The 13,863-nt window shown below is 43.2% G+C and overlaps 1 protein-coding gene across 5 annotated transcripts in view; it reads right to left on the minus strand.

Annotated features, from left to right (window-relative positions):
- The window catches only part of LOC116388513 (protein BANP), a 223,354-nt gene that overhangs the window by 168,426 nt on the left and 41,065 nt on the right, over window positions 1-13,863 (minus strand). For 3 of the 5 annotated variants that reach the window (XR_004213075.1, XM_031856500.1, XM_031856473.1), the window contains 2 exons: window positions 11,106-11,212; window positions 3,012-3,077 (listed from right to left, as the gene is read on the minus strand). The gene's annotated coding sequence lies outside the window, so the exon portion shown is untranslated. The remainder of the gene's footprint in view (window positions 1-3,011; window positions 3,078-11,105; window positions 11,213-13,863) is intronic. The other 2 variants (XM_031856491.1, XM_031856482.1) reach the window with 1 other exon arrangement.

The raw sequence follows: 13,863 nt of genomic DNA on the forward strand, positions 1-13,863 counted from the left end.
CACGCACGCACGCACGCACGCACGCACGCACGCACGCACGCACGCACACGCACACGCACACGCACACACACACACAAATAGTGGCAATCAGTGGGTGGATGTCAGCCCCCAGACAGGAACTGCTCTCAGCATTTGTAGCGCAGCTCATAAATCACTGCACACATTGAGGTAATGATCCATTGAGAAAGAGAGGTGAAACTCGCCTGTCAAATACATTGCCTCTATTTAAGACCACATTCACAGCTCGCCTTTCATTAAAACGATTATCACTTTGAGAAAACCTCAACACACAGAAGCAGAGCACAAATATACCAGATTGGACAAAGGTTGTAATGCTTGTGGTGCTTCAGTAGCAGCTTTGTTTGCCGTACACTTGCTATCAGTTATTCAAAAGGTGAACTTTTAACATTGGAGCTATTTGCACTGGTATATCTTCTCCAAGGTTTGTACTTATGCGTGTTAAAAGAAACAAATCAAATCGAATAACAAGTTATTTTTACAACTAACACTTGAAATGACACGGCAGTACGCATTGTAAACCCTACTTTGGTGTTTGGTGGTGTGGTTATTAAGATATCTGGTGAAAAGGAGTCTAATCTGGCCTCCTTTCTGCCTGATTTTCAGAAGGACAAACTCGTGTTGTTAGATGATGTGCCAAAGGAAAACATATATTTGCAATGCAAATATGGTCCGAAAGTATAAACAAAATCACCAAATAATGGAAAAGTATCCTTGGGTTCTTTGTGTCTCAGAACTTCATTTCATTCTGTTCATCTGCCATCCATTTAGCCTGATAGAACCATCGAAGGTACTGCGAGTGCTTTTCCTGATTTTAAAACATTTCTGCAATGACTAACAGACTTCCAAAAACTCATTTCAGAGGAAAATATTTTCTTGCATTATATTCAAGCTGGGCACTGTTGTTAATATTGTGCTCTGTAAACTGTGTGAGACGGACCTTGAGGCTCGGAGGAAGTAGATCCCGAAACGGATCTGTTCATATTCTGCGGATTTCCTCCACGTTAATTTCATCAATTATGTATTCAACTGCAATCTGCAGGCTATCTGTTTTTTCGCAGCAGAAGAGGGGAACATACCTGGTAGCAATTTAAAGATTGGGATTGATTAGCATACAAACAGCTCTTTGAGGGCTAATCGTAAAATCGGATTTAAGGGTGAAGTTCAACAAGGGATCGGTTACTCAGGACAGCATACGGATGATTGCTTTCAAATACATGTCAACAGTGGTTTTAAAAACATGTATACCAGCAAAAACATATAGTATTACCTATAAGTAGATCATCATCCGCCTATTTATCTAAACGATTTCACCACATCACCACTACTATACCACTGCCCCCCAGTGGCTGGACCTGATCACAGACCACCAGTGGGGAATATACTGGCCTGCTCACCAGTTTCCACTGAATAGAGCACTGAAGAGGGCTGGGGGGGGGGGCTTCACAACAATCCCTTTGACACATTCTGAGCAACATCAAATTCTGAGTGACTTGCACTGAGCCTTAGAGCAGAGTAAGAATGGGGAAACAAAAGCTTGTTTTCCTGAACCGAATTCATGAGCATTCAAGAGTAAGAAGAGCAAGATTCACCGCCACTGTGCTTTGACAGTATTCCTGTGTAATGGTCACGATAGGTAAGTTTAGAGAGAGAAAGAAGTCTCTCGTTACTGTGAGATCATACATTATGTTACTCATCACAGGCCGAATATTTATCTTTCCAAGAAGAATGACGTCAGCTCCAGTTAACTCTGCTCACTCTGACCTCTCTCAAGATGTGTCCTCTCTCCTTAGCTCTTTTCATGTGATCATTTCTGAATAACTTGTTCACAGATACCGCCAAGCTGAAGGTACTATCAGACAGTTTTACATGAAAAGGGCAGGCACTTTAAGATAAAGTGCTTTGATGAGGAAATACTCTCCAGTTGTGATATTACTGATGTTGCAGCATCTACGCTAACCTCTTCTTTGTTGTTTTTAGCAATTTTCACGTGATCCCACAAGATGTCAAGACATTGCAAGAATCCAGCTGCCGTGCAAGGCCACTGTAAATAGGCTGTGGACATTAAATAGGCTGTGGACATTAAATAGGCTGTGGACATTAAATGCATTACAGTACCTGTGACAGAATCTCACGTGCTGGCTACTTATCTAAAGCTATACGTGGAAGTCGACCCAACTTCTGAGGCCAAAATGTACTGACAGAATCTGGCATGTAACATATTCTATGGACCTTCATACAGCTAAAAACAGAGTAGGCATGAGGGAAGTATCGCCATTTTGCATTATATTGTTGACTATCAGTGGTAGGCTATTGAACATAGTTTCTGTGTTGTTTCCGGCAAGACCAAGTATGAAACCTCAGACATAATTTCAGACAGCATAATTTCCTTGATGTTCAGTGTGGTCCAGACTAACTACTACTTTCCTGTCACGCTTTTGCCTCCTCATAAATCTGAAGCTTTGCCGGAAGTAGAATTTTTAGCAATTCATGGTAAAACAATTATTGTTTGGAGCAGACAGAATCAACGGTGGAGAAGTGGATCCTTAAGATCAGTGGACTTTCTATATATATCATATTTACACGTTTTGACATAATTTCTGCCATGACTCAGGAATTAATTATGACTGATGTGAATCCAAGATGACTAGAGCTTCTATTCATCACAAAGGAGTGGGCTACAAACTTCAGAACCATTTTTCATGCACACAGAGGCAGTATTATATACTAAAAAGATACATTTGTCAGTGTCTCTTTACCACATATGGTTGACAGCAGAAGGCTGTGTTTGTGTTTCTCAAGAACCCTTTCTATCACACTGAACCCCAGGAGAGATAATGGTACCTTCTTTGCGTATATTGGTGATGTATGCGTGCAACATAGGTGCACATATATCACGTACAGCACTTAATAAGACTACGTAATGTAGGTAATACATACAATACAAAATAATAATTGGTCATTAATACATGCTTAAAAAGTTATGCACTTACTGTTTGGGTTTCTGTCAGAGTTGCATCTCTTTCTGCAGTTGCTCTCTGCTGCTTGGTCACACTCTTCTATAAGAGACAATATAAAAAAAAAACAGTGTTTGTTACACACTCCGGAGGAAGGAATTACACACCACTGGCTCACTTTAAAATAAAGACAGTAGAGGAGCTGGGTAGAGTAGCAAGGGTACCCACATACATCTGGATAAAAGACAAACACATACAACTGGAGGAAACATTATTTACTGATAAATAATCATTTAAGATCCCAACAAAGCTACTCCCTTAAACCCACTGTCCCTTCCCACTCCATGAGAAAGCTAACCATGAAATGGAAGGATTGCTTCAGTATAAGTGTATAAGGGCAAGATAAACAATGCAGCAATGCAAACATGATACAAATCAATCAGGAAAATGACAACAGAACAGCCCGGCCCATTGATTGCAGCAGTGGGAAACTGTATGCTGAACAATGGGATCAATGCTAAGTCACAAAAAAGGCCTATGTGTGGACATGCTAAATATATAGCAACAGCTAATTATTAACTTAAACATAAATATGATTTCCATGTTCAACATCAATGTAAAAAGCAAAACATCAGAACGTTGTGTAATGATGCATGAAGCGATGGCAATCACGTTGAGTCAATCAAAGTCAAGAGCTCCACAAAGTGTGAGGGTGCCAATGAAAACACAGTGGCTCTCCTGTTTACTCTGAATCTGTGCCCACTCTATCGACCTGGGGAGGGAACTGTGTTCTTAAGAAGGGCTCCAGTCGTGGCTTTCATTTATTCATGGCTTTACGTCAGGACAATAATATATCAAGTGGGGTAATCAAAAACAAATATGATAACAGATGTCAGTGTTTTGAAGATCACTAAAACAGCTAAATATTTGGTTGAAGTCAGCTTTACTAAATAGAAGACAGCAGGATTATGAGATTTGGAAACTAGCGAGGAACACATTGACGCAGCTGCTTGTGAGAGCTTGCAAGGACCTTTGAATCATACAGCTAAGAGTGATGTATTCGTGGAAATGCTGACGATGACTTCTGCTGCAGCTGGATAGTGACAATCTGTGATTTATCTCGGGTTGAGTTTGAGTGAATTAAATCAAAACTTAAAAACTATAATCAACACTTTGAAATTTATATTAAATGGTGAACCTGAATCCTAGATGCTTGGCACTGTGATGTGGCTGGTGGAATTGTAGTTAGTGCAGTTATTTTATTCTCCAGGGGAGTCTTTTTATTAAACCGGCTCCAACGCTGGCTCAACATAAATCTTTTTCGGTCATAAAACAAATTTAACGTCAAAAAGTCAAGGGCTGTGCTCGTGTGTTTATACAGCACCATACCACAGAACTGACAACAGATCAGTCTTTCCTAAATAGTATCAACGGCTTGCACTTTTCTGAGTGTTATGAGCTTCCGAGGAGAGGGATCCGCTCTACGGACAAAGCTGTAATACCTGGGCAAAGCAAGGAGGACATTACGCAGTCAACAGGATGCTCGTGTTCACGAGGGGACTCTTGAACATCAGTTTCTCAAGCTCTCAGACAATCCTGAGGAGAAAGCTTTTAATGTGTTTTGCACTCACACAGCCATATATAATCAGATTGTCTACAACAGGTTTGTACATTAAAGCAAACAGATGCCGTTTGTTTACAACAATTGTGGTTTTGCCGTCTAAATATTCGTAGAGGCAAATAGGTCCCCCTACGCAAAATGAGAGCTTTCGATTCAGACCCTCGGTCCACTCTAATTTAATCTAAATTCATTATGACAAGACAACGGCACAGGCCACATTACAGACACTATTCTTCATAGACTGTGTTCTGAAAAGGCATTATCCTGTTTCATGCATATGGTTTGAATCAAGGTTGCATTGGCTGCTCAGTGTGTCGTTTTGGAAAGTTGTTATTTTCAAAAGGCCCACGGGTCTCTTTTTTCGGGGTCCATGTACTGCACAATGTAACGCCCCCTGTCCAAACATAGGGATGTATCTGTGAAACAAACAGAATAGATTGGGTTCAGCACAAACATTAGCTGCACATTAGGATGCACCGCAGCGCTCTAGCACCGTGCCAATGCAAAATAGTAACACTCGAGCCAAAGAACCAGTGCCAAAGCCTGTGTTGCACTTTGTTCTTATCAAATCATTGTGAAAATGGTTCTCAGGTTACCATGAACTGTGGAAGCAGAAAGATATAGCTCTCAAACCTGGCTTTTTTTTTTTTCACACCCAAGAAACCAAATATCTTGAGCCTTTTTCAGTCAGTTTGGGGCGACGGTGTTCACACGCTTGTCTCGGCAGGCTGGGTAATTGTTGAGCATTGCTATCTGAGAATGGAGCTGCTCACTGAGCGGAACGTTTTCGGAGGAATTTCTTCAGGACTGCAATCAAAAATAGATGTGATATTCCCAGGGTTAACTATGTAACCTGACGAAACGGTAACAGGCAAAACAAAAAAGCTGTGCCAACAAATGTTCTGAATTATGAGAGAAACAAACGATTACAACAACAACAAAAAGCACTGATTGTGGATTATGGCTTGGGTATGTAATGTGTTTTTGCACACATCTCTGACACTTTCCATCATCCGGTGTAGAATTGTGTATGACAAAAACAAAATGTCCTACTGGCTCAGGGATCTACCTCAAAACGGTTTTAGAAAAAATAACACTCCCCTATCCAGAGAGAGGATGCAAGAAATCAAAATATGGCGACTGAAATGTGTCTCTCTTGTAGGCCGGTTGTTCTCCTTCTCCTCTAAAGCTTAGTCCTTCACCACTGACGCCTCTGGCTTCCCACCACAACCAAGTCAGCTGGCCTGGGAGACAAGCAGAGCAAATTGACAAACAGTTTGTCTGTCATATGATAATACTGCCAGCCATTGTCAGTGGAAAATGGTGGTGCGACAGTTTTTGTGCTTTCAAAAAACGCCCACAGCTGTTTTCCCCATTTCTCCTGTGCTTTTCCCGACACAGATCATTTGGGCAGATGTACACCCCACCTGGGGTCGGACTGACAACTTATTATGGATGTACGAAACATATCCTGTCTGTAAGAACTATCAGGTGAAGGCTGAATTCACTTGAGCAACGTCATGCCATTAAACACACTCTAATCACGGAGTAATCCACCTTTCCCAAGAAGCTAAACACAAATATATACACCGTTAACTGGAAACACACATACTTACAATACCTCTAGTGTATGTAGCAGATGTTGACATATGCATGTGGTGATCTAGCTGGAAGCATCTGTTCTGTTCATTCCCATGATCCAAATTTCTTTCATCAGTGCCGAGCAAGCCCAAGGATGTGTCCGCCCATATCCCCTTCTTTCCTCAATCTTCCGTGCGTGCCCCTCTTTCCTCCCCTCACATCCCTCGTCTTATCCCACCACCCACCAACCCACCTCTTCATCAGCAGGCTTCTGTGTCCCCTCTACTGATGCATCCAGGGGGGACCCTGTGTCTCCTGTCTAAGCCCATTATAGGGGTTCCTGAACCCCCAACACACACACCCACAGATACTGCAGCCCTGTGTGGGCCTGTGGAGCCTGGGGCCTGACATGTGCAAGCAATCTCAGCAGAGAGAGATGAAATGATACATAGAACTAATGGAAAGATGGATCAGTAATGACCGAGATCTAATGTCTAATCAAAATACAAGCAGTGACTTCTTGGGTGTATGTCTCAGAATAGAGGCCCTGGTCAGTAATGACCTGGATCAGATATCTTATCACAACACAAAGACGTGAGGGCCTCCATTATAAATATTAGCCAAAACTACTGTTCACACAGAAACTCTCAACACTACAATGATGCCATCCTGCTAACCTATAAAGCATTTGAAAGGGGTTTAATAGAATAAAATGTCGAAATATCCAAAGGTTTCCATTTTCTAGCGGAACCATTACTTGAGCCGCTCTCAGTTAAATCACAATATGTGAACAGAACCACTCTCGTGTCTGGCTTACTCTTCAGAATGACTCTTTGGTGGGAGTAGTCCTCAGCGGAGTCGAACACTCAAATTACGGATCATTTCACTGAGGTACGCAGGTTTGGATTTTGATAACTTGTTCCATTTTTTTGTTTTGTTTCCAGGCTTGTAAAGTTTTAATAAGCTCTGTATCGGACCATTCTTTATTTGCTCATCCTTTTTTATGAGCAAAAGAGCATTGCACCAAACATTCAGACAGCTCACATAAATACTGGAGCAAATATGTAATCTATCTGGGAAAAAAAACACCCAGGAATGTTTTATTTTGCTTTGGCCTTCAAACTTAAATGCTAGTTATATAAAACATGTTGTTAAAAAGTTAAAGGAAAAGTTACATTTTGTGAAATGTGCTGTTTTGTTTTTGTTCCAAGAGTTGAACGACGGGATGAAGACCACTCTTATATTTGTAGTATGAATGGGACACTGCAGTCACAGGGTGGTTAACTGAGCTTAGCATACAGACTAGAAAGAGGGGGAAGCAGTTAGCTGGCTCTGTCCAAGGATAACTACATCCACCTACCTCTGTGTAAAAAGGACACATGGCGGTTTCAGGGGAGGCTATGTGCCAGACTAGTTCTTAGCCAGGGGCGTTGACTTCCTGCAGTCTGGCCATCCCTGTGAGGTTGCGAGGTAACCAAAATCTCCAGGATGATACTGCACCTGTCTGTATTTTGCATGTACGTCCAACCCATGTCTCTACTTAGAATAATAACGCATAATTGTGCAAAATCAGAAATCTATCAGCCCACAATGTTAGCAATAGTTGGATGCACATCAGAACACACACATTGAGTCATACTTCAGGTAATCAATTCCATCAGTATGAAACTTCTACTTTCCTTCTGCTCGCCTCGTGTACTTTTTTACATTTTAGTCTGCATTGGTGAAGACTAAAAGCAACGAGGAGGACACAGTGAGACATTCAGATGTACAGCGTATGTTGTGAACACAATGCATTGTGGTCTATTGAAGGTACTGCTGAAGGAAAAATGTACAGCAACCTTGTCTCGGAGTATGATGTTGTACACTGGCCTGAAATATATTTTGTTATATTGTGCTTTTTTTTTAACAATCTCAAAAGTATTTAATCTTTTCCATTGATAAAAATGGCTAAAACTGATGAAAATGTACCTTGTAACAAAGAAATACCTTGTGTTCTGTTGTCAGATCCTTAAATTCTTTCTGTTGAATCAGATTCGCTACATGCATATACAGGTTGTTTTTTTTAGCCTTCACACCTAAACTTTGCAATATTTGGCTAGAAGGTATCTGCACACAAGTGTGTCCTTAACTGTAAAGAAATGTCTACACTATACCAGTGGGGGGGGGCATTCCTGAGAATATCTGCTGTTTGTACAATATGTTAAATATGTTGATCGCTTTATCTATGGTGGTAAAGGAAACAGTTTGTGTGCTTTTACATTATATATCTTCAGTATATACTGTATATTGTTGTTCTATCATAAGGGATCATCAAGTTATTTATAACCACAGTCTGTATACAGTATATATTTTCTCGCCAATGTTTTATTGCCCCGAGTATAATAAATACAACATATGAGACAGGTTTCAAAAGGTGCTGCAAACAGGACAAAGTATTAAACTGTATGTATCAAAGAACTGATTGCTTGTTAAACCCTCCTCAAAAGAAGGAGACGACGTCCTGCTCTTTGGTTTACGTTAGCCAAATACAGCAATTAGTCCTCACCTCAAGACCGATGTGAGAGCTGTGCTGCTCCTTATTCACATGTTGTGTACATGGCGCATGGACCAGGAGGAAGCTAAGTTTTTGCCTGGGACATGCAGCTTTTAGCATCATGTGCATATGTAACACTTTTTTACAGGGTCCTTGTGTTAGAGACAGACAGCTGGCTAGGTGATAAAATCAGCTTGTGACAATGGTCATTTCAGCCGACAAAATCGATGGCATGTGGCTATGAATGCAAGGCCTGGTTTTGTTTATTTCTGTCTGAAAACAAGGACCCATTATGTCAAACAATACTGAGAGTTTTCAGCTTTGTTTCCGACAAACTTCAGGCACAGAAGCCATCCTCTTATTCGCTTTCTCACAAAAATGCAATACTTTCAATATGAAAACAAATTATGCAAAATGGCAAAGACGGAAAAATATAGACAATTTATACCTCCATCACACACGCACACAGTACAGTGCACATACACACACACACAATACAGTGCACATACACACAGTACAGTGCACATAGACACATTCTTTGGAGTCCAATGTCATGTTCCTGTCAATGTATCTTCAGGTAGCACACTCTGCATCGTAAACTAGGAATGTTTCCGAGTCAAAAGACAAAGAGACAGCTCAGTAATCTTCACTCCTCATTCATCTCACACACACATTGGCCATCATCTCTTCGACAGCGATCGATCCTCACACGACATCAGTAGCAGCTTTTTGACCCAATTTTTCAGAAATGTGTTCAGTAATTACAACCTGAGCAAACGATTAACCACACTCTGATTCCACTACGGGATATATCCATCATAACTGTAATAGCAGTTTGTTAATCACTGACGTTTTTGTGCATGTGTGTAGAGAGCACTTTTGGGGAGTAGAGAAGAAGACGACAGGATGAGTGATGAGAGACGGTCCGTGCTGCGTGTGGTACCACAGTTAGACATATTGGTTTGATGTATGAGGATCAATTGAGAAGATCTTTAATAAATCAAATATGATAACGCCTCTCCAGAGTGACCCGATAGATCAAAATGATTCTAAATAAATCTCACCTATCCACGGTGAGGTGAGATGTGATTTAATTCTGTGCATTTAACAGGTTAACAACATCCCACAAATAAGTGAAAACAACAACAGGTTGGAGGAAATTGATGAAGGGGATATTTTAGAGGTTTGCCAAGTCAAGAGAGGAGAAAGTGCTTCAACCAATATTTCTTGAAAAAGATCGAAGAAAACAACACGTACACGAAAACAGGAAAACGTGACATTTAAGAATATTTCTGTGTGTGTTTGTATTGTAACCAAACTCCTCTACTCACTGATCATGTGATCAAGAAGAGCTGAACCAGATGGTGAAAAGTCTGGTCACCCCCCCACACACCAAAAACCTATGGTATCACTTAAACCAGACTGCAACGCTTTAACACATTACCACCGATTTTGGATAATCAACAATATATTCTCTTCACAGATGCAGGTTTACAACAACAGTCTGTGGCCATAATGCACTGGACCTTATAAAAGGCACTGATGCTACACTGCCCTGACAACAAACTGGCTCTGATGTTGTGTTAATGTCTGCGAATTCACTCGGTATAGGCTCTGGAGTTTTGTTAATCCTTCAAGTTTACATCCGATTCCTCCTCGGGCCTTCTAAGGGCCACTGCCAGCCACACTCACTTCATCATGTTACTCAGCAGTGACAACATGGCCTTTGGGTGTTTCCCAATCTTGTCTCTTACTCTCTAATTGCACTCAACTATTGCTGAGCCAAGACACAGCTGGGTACGACAACATTCACCTCATGTTGCTGGACTGAGTATGGTCAAGCTGAGTGGTGCGGGCAGGGCGGATCAGTCAAATGAAAAGGTTCTTGTTCGGTGCTGATTACAAAGATAATTGTCCAAGCTGGAAGCCAAAGAAGCCCCCTGCTTTTTCTTCACTCTCCTCCTCCACATCCCTGTCTTCACTTGCATCATAACCACGGTACAAACCCGAGCCACCGTCCCTCTTACAGTGCCAGCCCCTGATTGGACCTGAAGACCGACGGCTCAACCAGAAAACAGCAAGAGCTGAGAAGTTCAAACCACATCCTCCTCCCTCTGTTTCATGTGTTTTCCAGCTAAAGCGGTGCATGTGATTTATTTCAGTGTGAGAGCTTTAATGAGGATCTGCTTCTAGTTTTCTCATCTCTCGGTTTTGTCACACACTCTCTGGAGGCTATTAAGGAAAACAAAGAGAATGACATGACTTGACGGGCTGCAGAAGGCATGAAGGTGCTGCGGAATGGACAGTATGTGTTGGGCATTAGTCAAAGAAACCGACGAGGTTTAATGTAATGATCCTAAACAATTTCATATGAATAAACCATAACCATTACCTGGTTCATGAAATCTGTTACATCTGATGTTGATACATCCAATCAAGTCAAGAAGGCTCCATTAGGTATTTTCCAGGAGAAATTTCTTGGATGTGGAACAGTGTGTTCTTTTGAATGGATAAAAGAAGAACATAATTAGCATAAGTAATGACACTCACCACAGCTGGGTCTACCAAAATCTTTAACAGAAAATCCAAGGAAAAAATGATTGCTGATGTTTGATATAAATTACTTGGCAAAAAACAAAGCAGATGGTGCTATTTATCAAAGATTTTAAAATAACCTGAAAGAGATCATTCCTACAATAGTGCTTCAGGAGGTGCTTTCACAACCTAGATCAATCCCTAATCTCCATTTATCCAGAGACACAATGGGAGCTATAAAGCCACCACACAAAGTTAAACAATCACAATGACAGTGCCCGTGAAATCATTCCAGCACGGCAGTGCTCATGTCTTCTTCAGGTGTTTCAGACAGCAGCTCATTACTGCCATGTAGGAGTTTTGTATTTTAAACTCCTCTACTATAGCTACAGGTTACATCCAGTCATACTAACGACCTGTATCATACAACACAGGCTGCTAACAGAAAACATCCTACAGTACACGTATGACACAATCTAACACGTTTGGCTAACATCTAATATCATAATAGCTACTATCATCAACATTGTTTGAACTAAAATGTAAAGACGTTTTCCTTTAATTGACATTTGTGAAGGTGGATTCTTCAGGGAACTACACAGCTGTACAAATAGCCCCCAAAACAGTGTGCTTTCTGCGGTTGTCATGGTTACAGGGCCAGGGTAACTGAAACATTACCGTCCCCAGTCTTCACAAAAGAGGTAAACTGCATGACATGCTTTTAGGCCGTTTTAACCGCACACATTTTGGCATGTCACTGCAGGAAAAGCAGAGTTGTATTTGGTGACTTTAAAAACATTCCATTGAAGTGATCGTGGTATTGAGCATGTGAGCATGCTGGATAACTAACTAGCAGGACTTACAGGGACACAACTGAATGCGTGTCCTGTCAAAGTATCTGGTGTGAGAAAGGCCCGTAGACCTTCATCAACGCAGACATTTCTGACTCGTCGTAGAAGGAGAAGCACAGGTGTAAATTATAAAATCAATGACGGAGGAATTCCTTTTGGCTGCTTTGATTTCAGGTTGTTGGTGTTGTGCATGCTTGCTCTCACTCTCACTGCAGCACTTGAATAGAACAGAGCCATCGCGAATCGCCACCTTAACGTGGTGGAGGAGTTTGAGTGGCTCAGTGATCCTGAGAGCTATGTTGTCCGGGGCATTAGCCCCTGGTAGGGTCTCCCAAGGCAAACAGGTCTCAGGGGAGAGCCCAGACTAAGAGCGGTTCAAAATGACGCCAATGAAAAGCAGCCCACGGACTTCAGTCACCTCGCCTGGACCAGGGAAACAGGGGCTCCCTCCCGGAGCCAGACCCGGGAGGGGAGCTCGTCGGTGAGCATCTGGTGGCCGGGCCTTCGCCCATGGGGCCCGGTCGGGCTCAGCCCAAATAAACAGCATGGAGCAGCCACCCTGTGGACCCACCATCCGCAGGGATAAGCATCGGGGTCGGGTGCAATGCAGACCGGGCTGCAGGTCAGGCGGGAGGCCTGGGCGAGCCGATCGCCGCCAGCATAGACTAGCTCTAGGGACGTGGAACGTCACCTCGCTAGCGGGGAAAGAGCCAGGGCTGGTGCAGGAGGTGGAGCGGTACCAGCTAGATATAGTTAGACTCACCTCCACACACAGCGCTGGCTCTGGAACCAAGCTCCTGGAGAGGGGTTGGACTTTGTCCTTTTCTGGAGTTGCCCAGGGTGAGAGGCGCCGGGCGGGAGTGGGGATACTCACGAGCCCCCGGGTGAGCGCCGCTGTGTTGGAGTTCCCCCCCGGAAAACGAGAGGGTCGCCTCCATGCGCCTACGGGTTGTGGGGAGCAAGGCTCTGACTGTGGTTTGTGCTTATGCACCAAACAGCAGTTCAGAGTATCCGGCCTTCTTGGAGTCGGTGGGAGGGGTCCTGGAAAGGGCGCCGCCTACCGACTCCATAGTTCTCCTGGGGGACTTCAACGCTCACATGGGCAATGACGGAGAAACCTGGCGGGGGGTGATTGGGAGGAACGGCTTGCCCGATCTGAATCCGAATGGTGTTTTGTTATTGGACTTCTGTGCGTGCCATGGTTTGGCCATAACGAACGCCATGTTCGAACATAAGGTGGCTCATAAGTGTACCTGGTACCAGAACACCTTAGGCCGGAGATCAATGATCGATTTTGTAATCGTATCATTTGATTTGCGGCCGTATGTCTTGGACACTCGGGTGAAGAGAGGAGCAGAGCTGTCAACTGATCACCACCTGGTGGTGAGTTGGATCAGATGGCAGGGGAACCGGTTGGAAAGACCCGGCAAGCCCAAACGTGTAGTGAGGGTGAACTGGGAATGTCTGGCGGAGGACCCTGTCCAGGAGGTCTTTAACTCCCACCTCCGGAAGAACTTCTCACACATCCTGAGGGAGGTTGGGGACATGGAATCCAAATGGACCATGTTCAAAGCCTCTATTGTGGACGCGGCCGCTAGGAGCTGTGGCCGGAAGGTCATCGGTGCCTGTCGTGGCAGCAACCCGAGAACCCGGTGGTGGACACCGGAGGTGAGGGAAGCCGTCAAGCTGAAGAAGGAGACCTTCAAGGCCTGGTTGGCCCAGGGGTCTCCCGAAGCAGCTGACAGGTACCGGCAGGTCAGAAGG

This window comes from Anarrhichthys ocellatus, unplaced genomic scaffold (assembly GCF_004355925.1).
Source record: "Anarrhichthys ocellatus isolate YVR2014 unplaced genomic scaffold, GSC_Weel_1.0 scaffold2, whole genome shotgun sequence".
Taxonomy (NCBI): Eukaryota; Metazoa; Chordata; class Actinopteri; order Perciformes; family Anarhichadidae; genus Anarrhichthys; species Anarrhichthys ocellatus.